The sequence below is a fragment of the Trachypithecus francoisi genome, unplaced genomic scaffold (assembly GCF_009764315.1).
Source record: "Trachypithecus francoisi isolate TF-2019V2 unplaced genomic scaffold, Tfra_2.0 Lachesis_group17, whole genome shotgun sequence".
NCBI classification, from domain to species: Eukaryota; Metazoa; Chordata; class Mammalia; order Primates; family Cercopithecidae; genus Trachypithecus; species Trachypithecus francoisi.
The window spans coordinates 12,985,021-13,002,266 of record NW_022681462.1 but is presented as its reverse complement, the minus strand read 5'-3'; the positions used below and the strand labels follow the sequence as shown (position 1 = coordinate 13,002,266).

General features: G+C 38.8%; 1 protein-coding gene across 14 annotated transcripts in view; it reads right to left on the bottom strand.

The window, feature by feature from the left end:
* EHBP1 (EH domain binding protein 1) overlaps positions 1-17,246 on the bottom strand; it is a 344,785-nt gene that overhangs the window by 313,471 nt on the left and 14,068 nt on the right. Inside the window, exon 1 of one of the 14 annotated variants that reach the window (XM_033239207.1) lies at positions 9,892-10,003. The exons of the other annotated variants lie outside the window; for them this stretch is intronic. The gene's annotated coding sequence lies outside the window, so the exon portion shown is untranslated. Of the gene's footprint in view, positions 1-9,891; positions 10,004-17,246 lie in introns of those variants that run through there. 14 annotated transcript variants of the gene reach the window in all.

The following is a 17,246-nucleotide window of genomic DNA, read 5'->3' as shown; positions in this document are numbered from 1 at the left end:
TTTTAAAAAATGGAAATGTGATAATACTATAGGGCTCAGCTGCTAACAATGTTTACTAAGTCACAATGAATTCTGACCTAACTCTGATAGACCTGACCGGTAAGTGAGGGGATGGGTAAAGAGAAGGGTAAATATGCTTCAGGAAGGATATGATAAGAGGGCTAAATCCTCACCTACCAAATCAACAAGTTAGTAGATAGAGTCTATAATCAAAAAAGTAAAAGAACAGTTGAAAGTATGTTGCTGAACAATAAAATACCACTTCATACCACCCATTAGGAAGGCTACTAAAAAAAAGACAAAGGCCAGGCACTTTAGGAGGTGGAAGCAGGAGCATCACTTGACCCCAGGGGTTTGAGGCCAGCCAAGCAACACAGTGAGACCTCGTCTCTACAAATAATTTAAGTCAGGCATGGTGGTGCATGCCTGTGGTCCCAGCTACTTGAGAGGCTGAGGTGGGATGATTGTTTGAGCCCAGGTGGTTGAGGTTGCATTGCAGTGTGCCGTGATTGCACACTGCACTCCAGCCTCGGTGACAGAGCGACACCCCCATCTCAAAAAAAACAGAAACCCAACGAAGGGCCACACACACGTGGCTCATGCCTGTAAGCCTAGCACTTTGGGAAGCTAAGGTGGGAGATCGCTTAAACCCAGGAGTTCAAGACCAGTCTTGGCAACATAACAAGACTCTGTCTCTATTAAAACACACACAAGCATGCACACACACACACACACACAAAAGGCAGAAAAAGAGTGGAAAAAAGGTACAAAGAACAAAGGTAACAAGTAGAGAACAGTAACAAATAAGGGAGACATTAATCTAACTACACGAATAACCACTTTGAATGTCAGTGGTATAAATGCACCAATTAAAAGATTGTCAGAGGTTCAAAAAACAAGACTCAATTGTATGTTTTCCATAAGAAACCTATTTTAAATATAAAGACAAGTATAGATTAAAAGTAAGTAGATGTAGACAAATATACCATGCTAATACTAATCAAAAGATTTGGTTGCTTACATGCTTGTGAAACAATCTACAATGAATTATATATACATATGTATAGTTATATATGTATGAATTATATATATAATTATATATATAGTTTAAAAACAACAACAAATTTATTTGAAACATTTCAAAAAGAAAAAGACACATGCCACACACCTTACACCTTACACCTTATAAACTCACACCTGAGTTTATAAGAATAAACTCAAAATGGATCCAAGATGGAAATGTTAAAATGTTTTTTTTAAAAAATATATATATATATGAAGGTACTGGAAGAAAACATGAGTGAATTTCTATAAGCCCGTATAGAGAAATGCTTTCACTATGTCTCAAAATCAAGATGTAATATTGATAGACTAAATTAAAAAATAAAAAAAAAAGGCATACTGAAAAACGCCATAAACAAAGTCATACATTAACGAAATGGGAAAAACTATTTGCAATATAAGACACTGGTAAAGGAAAGACAAAAAGACTTCTACTTTCCAGTCAAGCATGTCAGGAGCTTGGAAGCTGTCACTTCTATTCCCACAACAAGAAAAAGCAAACAAACTGAAAATCAACAATTCTTCCTAGATTCCTCAGAGAATTGAGGTCACAGGGCAAATCATACCCCCAAAACTGGAGTGAGAGGCAGACAAAGAGAATCACAACTTACAGGAGAAGCAGCCCAAGAACCAGTACGCTCCACAGTAACAGAGTAAGAAAGTCTAAATTGTAACTGACCAATTACTAGAGGTTGGATGTGGACAAGCATGAGAGTTAAAAACTCCCAGGAAGATCAGTCTTGGGAGGCCCCACATTTTTGTGAGTTTTACCTCCAGGAGCCCTACCAGGTTCTCTCACAGTGCAGACTGGATAAAAATAACCTCCTGCTTAGGGCAAAGGAAGAGGAAAAGTAGGCACTTTGAAATACTTTCCCAAGCCTCTTAATAAGGCCTACCCTCAAGAGAAACTATTTTACTAGAAAGTAAATGAACTGAGAGAAGTGAAATAACCAACTCCACTACCCTCTAGACTTCCTTTCTTACCTAAAGGGGAAAAAACTGAGGCACACTGGGGAGGGTAAAGCCAAAAAACACAATCACTAAAAGCCTCATTATAGGACTATAGAATACTTCCTGTTCCTCCACACCTTATCAGTAGAGCTCCCATATAATAATAGGGAAATACAACTGAAAGAACTATCCAACCCAGACCTCAGTTAAGAAGAAATCTCTAGAGAAACTGCAAGACAACAGAGGAGATTTAAAAAACAAAAAAAGGTACAGAGAGTATTTTAGCCTCTGACACCTATAGCTACAGCTACGGTAAACAGTAAACAAAGCCCAACTCCTATCCAGATAAAGAGAAAACCTTTTACTAAAAAGGCCTATTTATCTCAGTTTCACATACCCAGTACCTCATTTCCAGCTTTCAACAAAAAATTACAAGGTAGACCAAAAGACAAATCATTTTAAGAGACAGAACAAGCATCATAAACTCAGAGCAGAGATCATGAAATGATCATAACTGAAATTTAGAACAACTAAGATTGATATGCTAAGGGTGTTAATGGAAGCAGAGAAATGAAAACTCTTTAGGAAAACATAAAAAGGAAACACAAGAAATCAAAAACACTGTAACAGAAATGACAAATGCCTTTGATAGGCTCATCGACAGACTGACGACAATCAAGGAAATAAGTTAACTTGAAAAAATGTCAGCAGAAAATTCCAAAACTGAAGTGGAAATAAAAGAATTGAAAAAAATAAAGAATAGAATATCCAAAAACTGTGAGACAATTACAAAAAGTATTGAATTAGTCTGTTCCCTACTGCTATAAATATTTGAAACTGGGTAATTTATAAAGAAAAGAGGTTTAATTGGTTCATGGTTCCACAGGCTGTACAGGAAGCATGACAGCTTCTGGGGAGGCCTCAGGAAACTTTAATTCGTGGCAAAAGGTGAGGGGGAAGCTAGCACGTTTTACATGACCAGAGGAGAAGGAAGAGAGAGCAAGGGAAGGTGTTACACATTTTTAAACAACTAGATCTCATGAGAACTCTTATCACGAGAACAGCACTAGAGGGATGGTGCTAAACCATTAGAAATCACCCCCACAATTCAATCACCTCCTACCAGGCCCCACCTCCAACACTGGGGATTACAACTGAACATGAGATTTGGGTAGGGACACAGATCCAATCCATATCAGACATAAATACACATAATGGGGATGCCAAAAGAAAAAGAAAAAGAGAAAGGCATAGAAGAAATATTTGAAGCAACAATGTCTGAGAATTTCCCAAAAATTAATGATAGACACCAAACCACAGATTTAGGAAACTCAGAGAACACTAAGCAGGATAGATACAAAAAAATCTACACGTAGGCACATCCTAGTCACACTAAAGAAAATCAAACACAAAGGAAAATATTGAAAGAAGCCAGAGGAAAAAACACCTTACCTATAGATAAAGCAAGAATAACATCAGTCTTTTCACAAACCATGTAAATTAGGTAAAACTAACAAAAGTGTGGGGTCCCCACACTTGTAAGCAGGAAGAGAGTGGAATAAAATAATAATAGGATTGGAAATGTACCAACCTAGAATTCTGTATCCAGTGAAACTGTCCTTCAAAAGTGAGAAACAGACTGTCTCAAACAAAAGTTAAAAAAAATTTATCACCAATAGACTTCCTTTACGACAACTGTTTTTTAAAAAATTATTCAAAAGAAGGAAAATCATACAGTCAGAAAGTCAGATCAACATAGCAAATCAAATCCAACAATGGTTAAAAAGAATTATACAACACGATCAAATCGATTCTAGGTACGCAAGGTTGGTTCGACACTTAAAAACCAATTACTGTAAAAACCAATTATTATAAAAATTTTGTAATCCATCACATCAACAGGCTAAAGAAGAAAAGCTATATGATTATATCATTAGATGGAGAAAAAGTATTTGACAAAATCCAATGCCATTCATGATAAAAACTCTCAGACAACTAGGAAAAAAAGGGGGAACTTCCTCAACTTGATAAAGACCGTCTATAAAAAAGCCTAAGGATAACATTACACTTAATAGTGAGAAACTAGATGCCTTCCTGCCAAGGAACAAGGCAAGGATGTCTGCTCTCACCACTCGTAGTCAAACCATTCTGGAAGTCCTAGCTAACGCAATAAGATAAGAAAAAGAAAAGGTGTATAGGTTGGAAAGGAAGAAATAAAACTGTATTTGTTTGCATGTGATATGACTATCTATGTAGAAAGTCCCAAAAAATCAACAAAACTCGTAAAATAAGTAAGCAATGATAGCAAGATTGCAGGATACAAGGTTAATACATAAAAGTCAATTGCTTTTATACATCAGCAATGAACAACTGGAATTTACCAATTGGAATTGGAATTTAAAAATTGGAATACCATTTATATTAGCACCAAGAAACTGAAATACTTAGGTATAAATCCAATAAATATATCCAGAATCTATGGGGGAAAAATATTACAAAAATCCAAGAAGATCCAAATAAATTGAGAGATAGCTGTACATGGATGGAAAGCCTCAATATTACCAAGATGTAGTTCTTCCCAATTTGATCTATAGACTCAATGCAATATCAGTCAAACTCCCAACAAGTAATTTTATGGATACTGACAAACTGATTCTAAAATTTACAAGGAAAGGCAAAGGATCCAGAATAGACACTACAATACTGAAGGAGAATATAGTTGGAAGACTAACACTAACCAACACTGAAACTTATTATAAAGCTATAGTAATAAAGACAGTATGGTAATGGTGAAAGAACAAAATAAAGAGCCCAGAAACGGGCCCCTACAAAGACAGTCAACTTATCATTACCAAAAGAACAAAGATAATCAATGCAGAAAAGATAGTCTTTTCAATGAATAGTGCTAGAATGACTCCAGACATGGATCTCCTACACCTTCCACAAAAATTAGGTCTAAATATTAAACATAAAATACAGAACTCCTAGAAGACGACACAGGAGAAAATCTAGATAATCTTGGGTATGGTGATGACTTTTCAGATACAACACACAAGACACAATCCATGAAAGAAAGAACTGATAAGCTGAACTTCATTAAAATTAAATTTTTCTCGTCTTTGAAAGATACCATCAAGAAAATAAAAGACAAGCCACTGGCTAGGAGAAAATATTTGCAAAAGACATACCAGATAAACGGCTATTATCCAAAACATAAAGAATTCTTAAAACTCAACAAGAAGAAAACAACCCAATTAAAAATGGGCAACCCCTAACATACAACTCACAAAAAAAGATATAAAGGCAAATAAAAACATGAAAAGATGCTCCACATCATATGTCATCAGGAAAATGCAAGTTAAAACAAGACAACACTACACATCTATTAGAATGGCCAAAATCTAGAACACCAAGAATGCCAAATGCTGGAGACAGTGTGGAGCAACAGATACTCTCATTCATTGCTGGTAGGAATGCAAAATAATACAGTCACTTTGGAAGACAGTTTGGCAATTTCTTACAAAACTAAACATACTCTTTCCACAGGATCCAGCAATCTCACTCCTTGGTATTTACTCAAAGGAGCAGAAAACTTATATCCACACAAAAATCTGCACATACATGTTTAGAGCAGCTTTATTCATAATTGTCAAAACTTAGAAGCAACTAAGATGTCCTTCAATAGGTAAATGGATAAACTGTGGCACATCCAGACAATGGAATATTATTTACTGATGAAAAAGAAATAAGCTATCAAGCCACAAGACATGGAGGAAACTTCAATGCATACTGATGACTGAAAGAAGTCAATCTAAAAAGGCTACCTAATCTATGATTCCAACAACATGACATTCTGGAAAAGGCAAAAATATGGTGACAGTAAAAAGATTAGTAGTTGTCAGAAATTCAGTGGGAGGGAAAGGCAGAGTGAGGGAGAGATTTCAGAGGATTTTCAGAGTTGTGAAAATATTCTGTATGATACTATAATGGTGGAATCATGTCATTATTAATGTAAGATATCAATAAGAAGGGGGAAATAGGGGCAGGTGAGGGGTATACGAAAATTGTAATCTACTTAATTTTTCCGTACATTCATAATTGCTCAAAAACATAAACTCTATTAATTATTTTAAAGTTAAGGAGAAAGACCAAAAACTAGATACAACAGTAGTCAATAAATAACACAACTTTTATATGCACTGAGAAAGCAAAGAATCGGTGTGACTCTCTTTACAGCAATATCTGCTTTATTACAGTGGTTTAGAACTAAGATCACAATATCTCTGAGGTATGCATGTACATATTAAAACTACGCCAAGATGCCATTTCTCACCTCTCCCTTTCGCAAAAACATCAGGACAACAAATTTGGTACTTGAGGCTGTGGGGAAACAGGCACTCTCATATATTTCTGGTGGGAAGGCAAATTGATAAAACCCTTATGGAGAGGAACTTGGCAATATCTAACAAAACTATATATGTGTTTACCTTTTGACACAGCAATTCCATTTCTAGGAATTTATTCCCAAACACAAAGCCTATTCATTAAAGTACTGCATGTGCAAAATATTAGGAACAATCTAAATGCCCACACACAAGAGAATAGTTGACTAAACTATAGTGTATCACAAAGACAGTACATTGTAGCTGTTGAGGAAAAAAAAAGAATAAGGACAAACTCTACGAACAGATATGGAATGATTTCCAGAATATATTAAGTGAAAAAGTAAAGTGAAAGTACCAACTATGTTGTCTTACCTCTTTTGTATAGGTAAAATAAATAAATTTTTTAGAAGTGCATATATCTGCATGTTCATGCAAAAAGAAACAAAGGAAGAAAATAACCAGACTAGACAAATGGTGCTAAAGTAAACACTCAACATACAAAAGAATAAAAGTAGACACCTTCCTTACACATACACAAAAATTAACTCAAAATAGATTATAGACTTACTATATGTAAGAGTTAAAATTATAAAACTCTTATAAAAAATAGAAATAGTAAATCTTTGTGACTTTGGATTAGGCAAAGTCTAAGAAGACACACCACCAAAAGCACAAATAACAAAATAAAAATAGACATATTATTAATGTATTAATAGATACATTATACTTTATGAAAATTAAACCCTTTTTTAAAAACACCACCAAGAAAGTAAATAGCTTACAACATAAGAGAAACTTTTTGCAAATCACATACCTGATAAGTGTCTTATATCCAAAATATATAAAGAATTCTTACAACACTAAAAGAAAATGATCCAATTAAAAATGGGCAAATGATTACAATACACATTTCTCCAAAAAAGACATGTAAATGGTCCATAAGCAATGAAAATATTGTGGCTCAACATAGTTCAGCAACTAGAGAAATGCAAGTCAAAAACCACAATGACGTAACACTTTACACGTACTTAAATGGCTAAAATAAAAAAGACAATCAGATGTGTTGGTGAGTAAATGAAGAAACTGGAACCTTCACACATTGCTGGTGGGGATGTGAAATGATACAGCCACTTTGGTAAACAGTTTGGTGGTTCTTCAAAAAGTTAGTTACTACATGGTCCAGCAGTTCCACTTCTAGGTATGTACCTGAGACAGAACAGGAATGGGACACAGCTCCTTCTTCATACTGTCTTAACCATGCCTTTTACTTGAAGAATTCCAGGAACTGGCCTTAGGAAATCTAAATATCAAACCAAGGTTGTGGAGTGTCCCACTTCAGGAAAGAATGCTTAACAATTAACTTATAGCCTTGTTGCCTCTGGCCAGACTACCAGGTTGTCCAATATTCAAGATAAATATCACAACCAGATATGCTGACTCGCATACCCTACCCTTCACATGCTCTACCAAGCCCAGCCTGCATATATCACCCCTGATGTCAATTCCTACACTTTGTCTAACAAAAAATTCCCTACCAGCTGTTTCACAGAGTCAGCTAGAGAGTCCTTGCACCTCTGCTGTCTCCCTTGCGCTCAAGTGCAAGCCCCAAAATAACAGCCTTGTCTGGGATATCTACTTGGCCCTATGTTAATTTTTATTACACAGAGAGCCAAAGAGCCTGTGATCCATAACATACCCAAGACATAAATGTTTACAGCAGCGTTATTCATAATAGCAGAAAAGTGGAAACAGCCCAAATGTTCATAAACTGATGAATGGATAAAATGTAATACATCCATATAATAGATTATTCAGCAATAAAAAGGAATGAAGTATTGATATTTGTTACACATGGATGAATCTTGAAACCATAATGCTAAGTGAAAGAAGCCAGTCACAAAAGTCCATACAGTATCTGGAATAGGCAAATCTAGAGAGAACAGAAATTAGATTATTGGTTACCTGGGGATTGAGTAGGGAGGGGAGTTCCAGAGGAATACGGAGTGACTGCTAACAGGTATGGGAGTTTTTTCACAAAAATGCCAAAATTAGATAGTGACCATGGTTGCACAACTCTAGAAATACATAAAAAACCACTGAATTGGCCGGGCGCGGTGGCTCAAGCCTGTAATCCCAGCACTTTGGGAGGCCGAGACGGGCGGATCACGAGGTCAGGAGATCGAGACCATCCTGGCTAACACTGTGAAACCCCGTCTCTACTAAAAATAAAATACAAAAAACTAGCCGGGCGAGGTGGCGGCGCCTGTAGTCCCAGCTACTCGGGAGGCTGAGGCAGGAGAATGGCGGGAACCCGGGAGGCGGAGCTTGCAGTGAGCTGAGATCCGGCCACTGCACTCCAGTCCGGTGACAGAGCGAGACTCCGTCTCAAAAAAAAAAAAAAAAAAAAAAAAAAAAAACACTGAATTGTACACTTTAAAATGGCTAATTGTTTAGTATATGAGTTATACCTAAATAAATCTGTTAAAAAAAAAAAGAAAGAAAGAAGAAACCCAGAATAACAAAACTAGTTACATTCAGGAGTTGGGTGGAACAAAGTGGAAAGGACAGAGAGTTGAGAACAGGATAATCAGGATGGGGAAGACATACTTTTAAAAATAGTTCTTGTGAGGCTGGGTATGGTGGCTCACACCTGTAATCCTAGCACTTTGGGAGGCCAAGGCAGGCGGATCACAAGGTCAGGAGTTTGAGACCAGCCTGACCAACATGTGTCTACTAAAAATACAAAAATTAGTCGGGCGTGGTGGTGTGTGCCTGTAATCCCAGCTACTCAAGAGGCTGAGGCAGGAGAATTGCTTGAACCTGGGAGGTGGAGGTTGCAGTGAGCCGAGATCACACCACTGCACTCCAGCCTGGGTGACAGAGCAAGACTCCGTCTCAAAAACAAAAAAAAAAATAGTTCTTACATGGGGAACGACATTAAAATTTAATTAATTCATTAATTCAACAGGATGGGAGGATGTTATAGCATGAAATAGAAATAAAAACAAATGAATCTATCTATGCCTCAAATAAAAAACAAAACCAGGCTGGTAGTGAGTTATCTCAATCAATTGTTTACAGTCAGTAACAGATTGAACTCCTTGTTCTAGTCTTTCCCCCTTTCTCAAGAGTGCACTTAACTAGTCTAAAATAAAAAATAAAAACAAAACCATACTGAATACTAACACTAATGGTAAAAGTTTGATTAGGAATAGTATAAGAGAGAGGGCAAGATGGCCAACTAGAGTAGCCAGGTAGAACAGATGCCACGAAGGGATTGAGATGACTGGCACACGCCTAACAGATCTTCAGAGGAAAAGTACTGACAGCAGACAGAGGGAAAACACAGAAGCTGGGATGAAGGGGGAGAAAGCTGGAAACCCAGTACGGGGCTACCTACCACACACCAGTAGTCATTCCAGGCCCCCAAGGATTCCAGGGGACTGGGTAAGTTGAACTTGCAAGGAGAAACCCACCCACTCTCACCACCGACCTCTGGAATCCTGGCAAAAGGAGACTCCTCCACCACAATGGATACTCGAGTTGGCAGGGAGAGCTGCTTAGAGAAGTGGTAGGGGCAATAAGCCAGCTGATTTGGAGCTCAGAGGGTTTGGTGAAGGAGCATCTGTAACACAGCACGACCAGGGTTGCCCATTCCCCTAGGCTTGACTTGCTCCCACAGGAGATTTTAGCCCCAGAGGTACTGTTGGATCTCAACTCTGAAGGGCAGTCTTGCCCATCAGACAAGGCCAGTCCAACCTGAGTGCCCCTTGGTGTGCTGGCCTCTCCCTGTGCCCTAGCCTGGCCACATCTGCTTGCACAGAAGCCTTGAGCGCCCTAGGGTCCCACATCATAGCTCCTATGCTGGCAACAGTGCTTGACTGGTGGAAAGCTCCAGCAGGGCGGCTGTCATAGCCATGCACCAACCTACCTGCTTCCTCCCCACACTGTAGCTCCCACACCCCACCTCCACTCATGACAACCCCCCACGTCACTTTGCTGGCGGTGTGTGCATGGGCAAGTTTTGGCTTCCTTGCTCCATCAGCCGCCCATGTGCATACACCCTACCCAGACACTGCCGCCTCCAGAGCGCAGTCCATTCTCCATACTCCACCAATCACATTTCAGTGGGAGCCTTGGCAGGCACAGAGCCAGCCAACTCCACCCCCACCAGCACGCTGCCTTTGTAACAACACTGCCGTGGGAGTGAAACCAGGCAGAGAACAGCAGACTCCCTGCCGCCCTGAGTAACCACCCATGATGGCAGTGCACAGAGTACACACAGACTTGTGCCTGCCAGTGCCCCACCCCTGTGCCAACACCACCACCAGCATGACTACATGCACAGTTGCCAGCAGGGGGCCCCCGTGTCCCCACCAATGGGTTGCCTCTGACACTGAGGTGAACACTGGCTTGGAGGTAGGCACCCCAGGACCCACTAGCACACTGCCGCAACCAAGGAGCATACACTCCACCACACTGCCACAGCTGCTGCTGCTGGCATATGCAGCATATGCAAATAAGGCACATACAAATAAGGCACAAGCAAATGAGGATGGATATCACTGTCACCACACCACAAAACACTTTGGCCGACACCACCCAGCACCTTGGAGCGCCCCCACCGCCACGCAGCACAGTGGATTCTTAACCCCGAGAAGCCAGAGAACAAAGTCAGGGCTGATCAAAGTCCCCCACAGTTAGAGCACACAGTCCAGGAGTTGGGAGCTGAGCACTGGCCCCCTAAAATCTTCCAAAAATGAAGTCAGTTGGCTGAATCCACCTGATACCACAATCGAGCCCTCTACGTCAGCAGTCCCCAATCTTTATGGCACCAGGAACCAATTTCATGGAAGACAGTTTTTCCACACAAGGTGGGAGAAGGCATTTGGTTCTCATAAGGAGCATGCAAGTTACATCCCTTGCACGAGCAGCTCACCTTGCATGAGCAGTTCACAATAGCATTTGTGCTCCCGTGAGAATCTAATGCCACCACTGATCTGACAGGAGGCAGAGTTCAGGTAGTAATGCTCACTCGCCCGCCTGCCCACTACTCACCTCCTGCTGTGCAGCCCAGTTCCCAACAGGCCATAGACTGGTTTCAGTCCATGGCCCAGGGGTTGGGGACCCCTCGTCTAGGCCATCAAATAGGATAAAAGAAAAAAAAAACTATCCAAAGTTGAGCAACTTCAAAGATTGAAGAAACATCAGCCCATAAAGATGAAAAAGGACCAACAAAAGAACTCTGACAATTCAAAAAGCCAGAATGCCTTCCTTCTTCCAAACAACTGCATCACCTCTCCTGCAAGCATTCTAAATTAAGCCAAGATGGGTGAAGTGACAGAAATAGAATCCAGTATATGGACAGGAACAAGGATCATTGAGATGCAGTACACTAAAACCCAATCCAAGGAAGCTAAGAATCACAATAAAACAATGCAGGAGCTGACAAGACAAAATAACCAGTATAGAAAAGAATGTAACCAATCTGACAGAGCTGAAAAACACACTACAAGAATTTCATAATGCAATCTCAAGAACTAGCAGAACAGACCAAGTGGAGGAAAGAATTTCAGAGCTTGAAGACTGCTTTCTGAAATAAGACAGTCAGACAAGAATATACAAAAAAGAATGAAAAGGAACAAATAAAACCTCCGAGAAATATGGGATTATGTAAAGAGACCAAATCTATGACTCGCTGGTATCCTGGAAAGAGATGGGGAGAGTGTAAGCAACTCGGAAAACATATTTCAGGGTACCATCCAAGAGAACTTCCTCAACCTAGCTAGGGAGGCCAACATTCAAATTCAGGAAACACAGAGAACCCTAGTAAGATACTTCATATGAAGATAATCCTCAAGACACATCATAATCAGATTCCCCAAGGTTGAAATGAAAGAAAAAATGCTAGAAAGGTCAGGTCATCTACAAAGAGAAGGCCATCAGACTAACAGTGGATCTCACAGCAGAAGAAACCTTACAAGTCAGAAGAGACTGGGAGCCTGTATTCAACATTCTTAAAGAAAAGAAATTCCAACCCAGAATTTAGTATCTCGCCAAACTAAGCTTCATAAGCACAGGAGAAATAAAATCCTTTTCACATAAGGAAGTGCTGAGGGAATTAATTACCACCAGATCTGCCTTACAAGAGCTCCTAAAGGAAACACTATACATGGAAAGGAAAGACTGTTTCCAGCTGCTACAAAAACACACTTAAGTACACAGGCCAGTGACACTATAAAGCAACCACACAAGTTTGCATAATAACCAGCTAACATCATGATGACAGGATCAAATCCAAACATATCAATATTAACCTTGAAAGTAAATGGGCTAAACACCCCAATTAAAAGGCACAGAGTGGAAAGCTGCCTAAAGAACCAAGACTCACTGGTATGCTGTCTTCAAGAGACCCACCTCACATGCAGTGACACCCATAGGCTCAAAATAAAGGGATGGAGAAAAATCTACAAGGCTAATGGAAAACAGAAAAAAGCAAAAGTTGCAATCCTAATTTCAGACAAAACAGACTTTAAATCACAAAGATTAAATAAGACAAAGAAGGGCATTACATAATGATAAAGGGTTCAACAAGAAGAACTAATTATCCTAAATACATGTGCATCCAAGACAGGAGCACCCCAATTCATAAAGCAATTTCTTACAGACCTTCAAAGAGACTTATGGAAGACTTCAACACCTCACTGACAGTATTAGACAGATCACTGAGGCAGAAAATTAACAAAGATATTGAGGACTTGAACCCAGCACTGGATCAAACGGACCTCATAGACATCTACAGAACTCTCCATCCAAAAACAACAGAATATACATTCTTCTCATCACCACATGGCACATACTCTAAAATCAACCATATAATTGGACATAAAATACCTCAGCCAATGCAAAAGAACTGAAATCATAACAACAGCTCTCCTGAAGCACAGCACAATCAATATCATGTGACTCCTGAAGCAGAGAATACACAGCTTTACTTTGGTATTACTGCAAAGTATTCATAACTTGAACCTAATCATAAGTAAATATCAGACAAACACAAATTGAGGAACATTCTTCAAAAGTGTCAAGGTGAACTGACACTTAAGAAGTGTCAAGTGTCAAAACAAAGACTAAGGAATTCTACTAGATTAAAGGAGATTAAAGAGATGTGACAATTAAATGTAACATATGGTCCTGGATTAGATCCTGGCCTAGGGAGGAAAAAATTCTTCTTTTGTTATAAACGGAATTCTTGGGTTAATTGGAGAAATCTGAATTAAGCTTATAGATTAAGTAACAGCATTACATACAAATGTAAATTTCCTGATTTTGACAAATTAAACTGTGGTTATGTTTTAAAAAAAAAAAAAAAATCCCTATTTTTGCAGGGCATGGTGGCTCCTGCCTATAATCCCACCATTTCGGGAGGCCAAGGCAGGTGGATCACAAGGTCAGGAGATCGAGACCATCCTGGCTAACACAGCAAAACCCCATCTCTACTAAAAATACAAAAAATTAGCCAGGTGTGGTGGTAAGCACCTGTAGTTCCAGCTACTCAGGAGGCTGAGGCAGGAGAATCGCCTGAACCCAGGAGGCGGAGGTTGCAGGGAGCTGAGATCGTGCACCACTGCACTCCAGCCTGGGCAACAGAGTGAGACTCTGTCTCAAAAAAAAAAAAAAAAATTCCCTATTTTTAAGAAATACGTACTGAAGTGTTTATGGGTAAAGGGGCACTATGGTACAACTTACTCTTAAATGTTAAGAAAAAAATTACATACAAAATAGCTTAAGAGAGACTGATAAAGCAAACACGGCAAAATGTTGCCACTTGGGGAACTGAGGGGAAATGTAGATGTGGATTATTTGTATTGTGTTTGCAACTTTTCTCTACATCTGAAATTATTTCAAAATAAAGGTTCTTTTTAAAAATAGAAAGGGTTATTTTTAAAAAACAATGTACCTCCTTGTCAGAGCCTCTGTACAAAAGGCAGTAATGATATCAAAAGGTTGTTTTATAAATAACCATTAAGTACACACTGATATGAATAAGTAACTAAATAAATAAATGAGGAATAAAGGACAAATCTTGCTTACAGAAAAATTTCAAAAACAAATGTAGAAGGAATAAAGGAAACAGAAAATTATCATTAGGACACAGCAGCAATCGCTACAAGCAAAATCTACTGATGAATTTTAAATTGGTGGCCAAAACTTTAAAGAGAAATAGGATAGTTACATAACTTCAAAATATCTTCCCCCCCAATATTTATTAGTTCTGTGGTAGTTGTAACATATGTTCAAATTCTTTGATACTCCCCCTTCCAGGAGATGAAACTTAATTCTCCTGAGTGTATACTGGATTTAGAAACTGGTTTCTAATGCATAAAATATGAAAGGGTAAAATAGTAACTTTACAGGGGAGACACTCCACAGACTAAGTGATCAAGGTAAATATTAAGTCATGTTGATATCATGTGATATATTATGTGATGGGGGCTGGAGGTACTTTAACTGTGGTATCTTACCAAAATTCCATCACCTCAGTCTAATGATTAAAAAAACATCAAACAAACCCAATTTGAGGGCATTCTACAAAACCTAACCAGCACCTGGCAAACCTAACAAGGTCATGAAAAACAAAAAAAGACTAAAAACTGTTACAGATTAGAGGAAATGTGACAACTAAATGCAATGTGGTATCCTGGATTACATCCTTGGACAGAAAAAGGATATTAGTGAGAAAACTGGTGAAATCTAATAAAGCCTGTAGCTTGCCTAATAATATTATACTAACATTAATCTTAGTTTTGATAAATGACAATGGTAAATTTATTTATTCATATTTTACCCAAAAAAAGCTGGGTGATGTGATATATAAGAACTCTCCACACCAAGTTTGTCCAACCTGCGGCCCAACACAAAATCACAAACTTTCTTAAAGCATTATGAGATTTATGCAGGGACTTTTTATTTATATTTATTTATTTATTTATTTAAGATGGAGTCTCGCTCTATTGCCCAGGCTGGAGTGCAGTGGCGCGATCTCCACTCACTGCAAGCTCCACGGCCTCCCGGGTTCACGCCATTCTCCTGCCTTTTTTAAAGCTCATCAACTATCGGCCGCGCACGGTGGCTCACGCTTGTAATCCCAGCACTTTGGGAGGCCGAGGCAGGTGGATCACGAGGTCAGGAGATCGAGACCATCCTGGCTAACACGGTGAAACCCTGTCTCTATTAAAAACTTCAAAAAAATTAGCCGGGCGCAGTGGTGGGCACCTATAGTCCCAGCTACTCAGGAGGCTGAGCCAGGAGAATGGCATGAACCCGGCAGGCGGAGCTTGCAGTGAGCTGAGATAGCCCCACTGCACTCCAGCCTGGGAGACAGAGCGAGACTCCGTCTCAAAAAAAAAAAAAAAAAAAAAAAAGCTCATCAACTATCATTAGTGTTAGTATATTTTATAAGACAGTTCTTCTAATGTGGTCCAGGGAACCCAAAAGATTGGACACCCCCGCTCTATACCCCTACTCTATACTATCTTTGCAATTCTTCTGTAAGCCTAAAATTACTTCCATAAAAAGTTTCAAAATAAATGAATTAGCCAATTTTTAAAAGTGATTTTGCAAATTAGAGTACTCTTCAAATTAAAGCTGAACCATTAAATTTGATATCTAGACCCACTTATTGCATAAATAAATCTGGTTTCAATTAAGTTACTTTGAGATAGGGTTTTACTACACAGCTTTCTGCATTTAATGATTTTGGAGGGGAAAGAGAAGAATAAAAGATAAAATTTGAGAGAAACTATCTGCATGTAGTAAAAACAAGATTTCAGAATCTTAAGGGAAATGGTTGGAAGAAGACTAGTAAAATAGAATAAGGACATATTTAAAGGAAGGCTAATTTTAGAAGGACAACTATGGCAGTAATATAGGCAAAGGGGAGACCAAAGGGGCTAGGAAAGCATTAAGAGCTATCACAAAAGCCTACACTAGAGGTTCCCGAACTTTCTGGATTGACAAGGCTCTTAATGTGTAATTTTTTCAGACTCCCTCACCCCCAAGCCAAAAGAAATACCTAACCATTTTGTTTATTAAGTAGTCAGGTCCAAACAACTTAAGAAGGATGTATGTCCTAAAAACTTAGCACCTGTTTTGGACACTTGACAATCTAATCTCAAACTTGAGAATTAGATTGGACACTGCCTCCCTAATTTCCTGTTCCACACAGATCTTCATGTGATAATCTGCTTTTTGTCATAGCAACTGCCAAAAGCCCAGCTTTGTAAAACTGTGGTATCACTGAAAAGAATGTAGCAATCTAATTTTGAAACTGAACTACCTCAAGCTAGTATAGTCTTCCATTAGTATCAGTGGAGGATTGGTTCCAGGATCTCCTGAGGATACCAAAATCTGAGGATGCTCAAGTCCCTGACATAAAATGGCACAGTATTTGCATATAACCTATGGATATCCTCCTGTATACTTTAAAGTCATCTCTAAATTACTTATAATATCAAATACAATGTAAATGCTATGTAAACATTGTTATACTGTACTGTTTAGAGAATAATGACCAAAACAAATCTGTACATGTTTGATACAATTCTGTTTTTCAAATATTTTCAACCCACAGTTGGTTGAATCCATAGATGCAGAACTCATAAATACAGAAGACCAACTATACTTTGTGTGGTTTCCAACAGATGCTGCTATGTTTCCTTCAAAATTGTTAAACATCTCTTGGCTCCCTTGTGAGTTCTCTGCAGTGCCTCTGGGCTCCTTGGCACAGTTTGTGAATCATGGCCCTTGGCAAAAGACAGCAAGGGATGGAAACAAGGCAATGGAATA